Genomic DNA, 5,761 nt, shown 5'->3' with positions numbered 1-5,761 from the left:
TCGTTGTGTAGCAAGCCGAGAAATATAAGATGGAATTTGGAAATCAGAAGAAGGTAGTTCAAGCCATATTTGGTATATTGAAAGGCTCATTAAGGATGATGGATGTGACTTGATTGATATAATTGACACGGATATATAAAAAATAAACCTCTTCCTAGTTGTACCAGAAGACAAACAGCTATAGTACTGTACACGCCTACTTGGTCGAACCCATTAGATTGACCACCTAATATTTCAACCCGAAAAAACATATATTTTGTGAAATTTTATGAACCAACCACATGTTTGGTCGGTTGATATTATTTTTGTGATCTACAAAACAATGTTACTGTACGACATCACATTCTCATTATCATTATCAAATGGAAGTTAATTGTCTTATGTACAATTTCAGTTCCATTTTATATAAAAATAAATTGTTAAGTTATCCAGTTATTCAACGTTCATGTGTACGATATGTGAAATAATAATGTTAAGTTAGCAAGATTCAATATATATATATAATATCAATTCATTAGTAATTGAACAGTAATATGAAATATATTTTGGTGGTATGTTTTACAGGTTGAAGAGAATTAGAAATATTACAGTCTTTGAAAAAAATACATGGAAAATAATCTATTATGTTCTACAAATTGAGATAAAAATTTGAGATTGTCCAGTTTATGTCATAAATTATTTGAGAAAATAGGTGTATAGTTGGAAATTAATCAACAATAGCAAAGCATAAAACTAAAAAATCAAAAATGAAATAAGAAACAGACAGAAAACAAAAATAGAACCAATCTCATTCACAAAAAACTGCATCAAATACCCCAGCTCAACTCAACTCAACTCAACTCCACACTCAAATACAGACTTCTAAACTCAACTCAACTCAACTCTACACACCAAACATAGACAATAATTACCAACTCAACTCAACTCTGCACAATAAACACAGACAATTTAACTCCCCATATAATTTAACTTTCCAGATAATAATTACCAACCCAATTCTCTGCTTTTATCACGCACCAAATGCTCCCTTAGTGAGTTTGATAATCTACCACATTTTGTACGATGGGTTACTGCTTTTATGACATCATTCATTAGATGTGCAAAATAATTTTTCCTTTTTACTTGGCTTCTTAACCCTCTTTTTCTTTTACTCGCCTACAAATTTAGCATCTAAGCCTATCCTTTGTAATGATATTTCAGTTTTTTGGTTTTTTTTATCAATGTATAGAGAAAAAACCATCTCTAACATAATTTTCTTTTAACAAAATACCAGAGTTGACAAATCAATAGGTGCACCCACATATTTCAACTAGGTTGATACATCTATAGCACCTTCATCATGTCTCGATCCAATAGTGTAGTATTTATTAAAATATATGAGGTGGTTATTAAAATATATGAATAATGTACTCTTTTTTCTTTATTAGGTTTTTGTTTCATTTGGTTTTTCCTAGTAAAGTTTTAACGAGACATATATTCTATATACTATGGACGTGTAAAGGGAATGTTATAAATATTTGAATTAGATATAATTGTACATAGATTGAATATCCCCAAATATCTTTTCCATTATATTCTATGTATATTTACCTTTTCTATATGATGTAAATTCTATAATTAGTGATCATTGGGATCACACAATTGAATAGATAGTACATTTACGCTCTATTGTCTTTTCTTCCTTGTTGTATAAGGATTCCTGGGTTTGGACCGAAGAAGCAATGTCACTCAATCATTATCAAATCGACTGCAATCTTTTTCTGTCCGTGAGGATCCCAACAGAGTGCTTTCTACTTCTAATAGGCCATGAACTAGATCAGAATCATTCTCAACGAGTCCATAAGAAGTGATCCCATTTTTTTCATCGGGTCCGGGTAGAGACCAAAGGTCTTGAACGACGATCCGGAGAACAACTCAAAAGATAAAGAAGATCATTAATTTCTTCATGCTCGTTCCTAGTTCAAGTACCATTTGTACAAATAAGAACCCCATTTGTTACATGATTTCTTTTCATATAGATATATAGGATCTATGGAGCAATTTAGAAGTACATGTGCAACAGCCCTTCCTATCTGATAGAAAAAATCCCATGATCATGAACGATCTTACTTGGGATCGAAAATCCCAAGTTTGTCTATGAAGACGGTCTAATATATTAGTGTCTATAATTGATTTCATCGGGTCCGGGTAGAGACCAAAGGTCTTGAACGACCGATCCGGCAGAACAACTCAAAAGATAAAGAAGTATCATTAATTTCTTCATGCTCGTTCCAAGTTCGAAGTACCATTTGTACAAATAAGAACCCCTTCGTTACATGATTTCTTCTTCATATAGATAGATATAGGATCTATGGAGCAATTACTTAGAAGTACATTTTGCTTGTAACAGCCCTTCCTATCTGATAGAAAAGGATCCCATGATCATGAACCGATCTTACTTAGGATCGCAAATCCCAAGTTTGTCTATGAAGAGCAGATCTAATTATATTAGTGTCTATAATTGATTTCTTCTGCGTAATACTAATCGATAGGGCCCCATTAGTAAGTGATCTAACATAATTCTTTATGATTAAAATCTCTCAAAATCATCAAACAAATATCATATTGTCTAAAAAAATATATCATGATAAAAACAGAGGTGTTTTAAGCCCTAAGCTATACAAATGTTTGCAACTAAATTTTACCGTCATACCAAGGTTGATTGTTTTTTTTTTTTTCCCAAATAAAAGTGTAGGGGTAATCATATGTACCCTAGATTTAGTTGTTTTTAAAAAATACGAATAAATAAAATTACTTCGTGCAATTCCATCACATCACATGGTATAAAATTTTTATCCATATGTTTACATTTTTAACAATATTTCTATATTTCTATAGAATCGATATAATATGAAAGGTAAATAACATTTTCCCTCTATTAAAAAAATCCATGAAACATATAAAATAAATAACAAAATATCACTATATTTATATAAAATATATTTATAGAAGCTTATTAATTTTCTTTTGATTATTCATTTTTTATAATTTTTTCCAAAATATTTATCCACATCATCATTTTATTATTATCATCGTAAAATTTAGATTGCAATATTTTACTTGTATCAATAGATATATATATTTTGACAATATGTATTATGGAGAAATCTAACATCTAATTTAGATTAAACACTATGATCATCGTACATTAGTTTTAAATAATTTTAGGCATTGCATGAAAGTATACTTGATATATGCCAGAAAGGGGACCGATGAAACATGATTGGCATTAGGCATAGGGTAGCATGGAAGTCTCTATAGGCTATACCATATACTAAATAAATGCTTTATCCAACAAAGGGTTGTGGTAGTTGCCAAATGTGATGAAGAGTGAGCCACATTTTCTTTGCCACATATTATGGCTATGAAATATGGCAAATGGATGTCAAGACAACTTTTTTGAATGACCATATTAATGAAAGTATTTTTATGTCTCAACCAGAAGGGTTCATCAAACAAGGACAGAAACAAAAAGTCTATAAGCTTAAACAATCCATTTATGGATTAAAGTAAGCTTCAAGATCCTGGAATATAAGATTTGATACTGCGATCAAATCTTATGGCTTTGAACAGAATGTTGAAGAACCATGTGTTTACAATAAATAGTCAATAAAACTGTGGCATTCTTAGTACTTTATGTTGATGATATCTTGCTCATTAGGAATGAGACAAGCTTCCTTGCTGACGTAAAGAGATGGTTAGCAACACAGTTCCAACGTTCCAAACTCATTGTGACAGAAATACCGCATTCACAATCAAACATACTAGTTATGCATTTAACAACAAATTACAGCATGCTTTGAACTTTTAATAACAAAAGGAGGAGAAACATACCAATTGAAGAACTTTTCTTCGCATAAATCTCACTCTCGTCAAAGAAGCAAATATCGTTGTCGTTGAGATCATCCAAGCTATCATCCACCAAATCTTGCTATCATCTACCCACGAATGGACTCCTCACGAACAAGGTAGCAGGGAAGACACCGCCACTCGGAACCCTCGGTATTCTTGGAGTGAGAATCCAGAAGGTGTGGGATTTGTTGGATTTGGTAGAGGGAAGGAGGAAGGAACGATCGCTTACCACGATCAAGCAAGTGGCAGATAACGGATGTCTATTGTATAGACGACTTCTTGATCGTTTAGTAAAAGGTGCACGATCGTGTAGTAAACTGGGGTTGATCGTATAGACGATCATTTAGTAAAATGCTTGGGTGCTCGATCACTTAGAAAAAGCTAGACGATCGTTTAGGTAAATCTATGCAATCGTATAGGAAATGCACGCCTGTTGGTATTCCTAGAACTCGCAGTTCGTAAATTTTGTGTTAAACATTTTTATTTATCATAAAATATTATTGAGTATTTTTATTCAAAAAAGACATTGATATTGCATTCTATAATGAAAATCCAGTAAATGAATCCATGACTATAGTATGAATACTTTAACTTTATGTGATGGCATAAACAAGATCAAGTTATAGCCTAAATGGTCTATAAATATATGGATAAAGTTGGGTGTTTCATCCTGGTAATACTGATGGATGCGGCCCATTTCGTATACTTGACACAAATGATGTGATCCTAAATCATTCATGTAAAGACGTGTGAGTGAGGGCATCCTATGCAATGAGTTTGCATAAGACTGGACCTCGAAGTAGTCACTTTTCTTTATAACGATTTTTTATTGTTAAAGCTGACTATTTCAAACTAAAATGACCTAGGATAACACGATCTTAATTCTGAGCTAACTATGAACTCCTGTTTATTTCGATATTATCCTTTGATCTGCATAGGTGAGAGTAATCCAATTGTGTTTATGTCCTAATTTTGCAAAAATCCTGCAGATTGTAAACTATACACGTTGTTATGAATAAAATAAAAGTTATTTTATTTGGCATTTACTCATATCCAATAAACAAAACTCCATGATTATTGTATAAAAACTTAAGCATGTATATGAGATATACATGTGGATCATGCCTTAAGTGATAACCTAAATAGGTCATAGTATAAAGATTAAGGAGGGATACCTGATCCTGGTGATACTACGGACTCAATCATAGTAGGACTATGACTTATGTTCATTAGAGGGATCAGTGGTACTTAAGGAGTTAGATGTAACTACAAGGACATAACGGTAAATTGGCCTAGTTGTACTTACGAGTGATATGTGAAGAGTTATCACACTGTTGATTGGTTGATATGGACACAAAATATATCTGTAGTGAGGAGAGTGCAACTGTCGGTCTTTAGTAGAGTGCCCGACAGTTAACGAATGGTGAATCCCATGATTAAAGAGTTTAGTCAATTATTCACGTACCGTTGGAGCTTCAAGTTACAAGTTCATACGGTCTCCTTGGTAGTTCAATGGACTCAAGTTGAGAATCAGTTCTTGGTGTTTATTTGAAATGTTCAAATTGATAAGAGGAAATTCGATTATATATGATATAATCGGTGTGATGTATGAGATACATCAAGTGGAGGATTGATGTAAATGTGATTTACATTAAGTACCATAAAAAAGAACTATAGTTTATATGTTCATGAGATGAAATATTAAAACTATAGGTTATAAATATAATACGGTAAGTTAGTTATATATATATTTATAATAAAATTAATTATTGGATAATTATCTCTTTTTCTCTAATAACCAATTGAGTAGGAGGTTATTGGTGGTTTTATGGTAACCGTGAGATAAAAGAATAAATGTTTTCCTAGATTT

This window comes from Benincasa hispida, chromosome 8 (assembly GCF_009727055.1).
Source record: "Benincasa hispida cultivar B227 chromosome 8, ASM972705v1, whole genome shotgun sequence".
Classification (NCBI taxonomy): Eukaryota; Viridiplantae; Streptophyta; class Magnoliopsida; order Cucurbitales; family Cucurbitaceae; genus Benincasa; species Benincasa hispida.
This window is presented reverse-complemented; position numbering follows the sequence as displayed.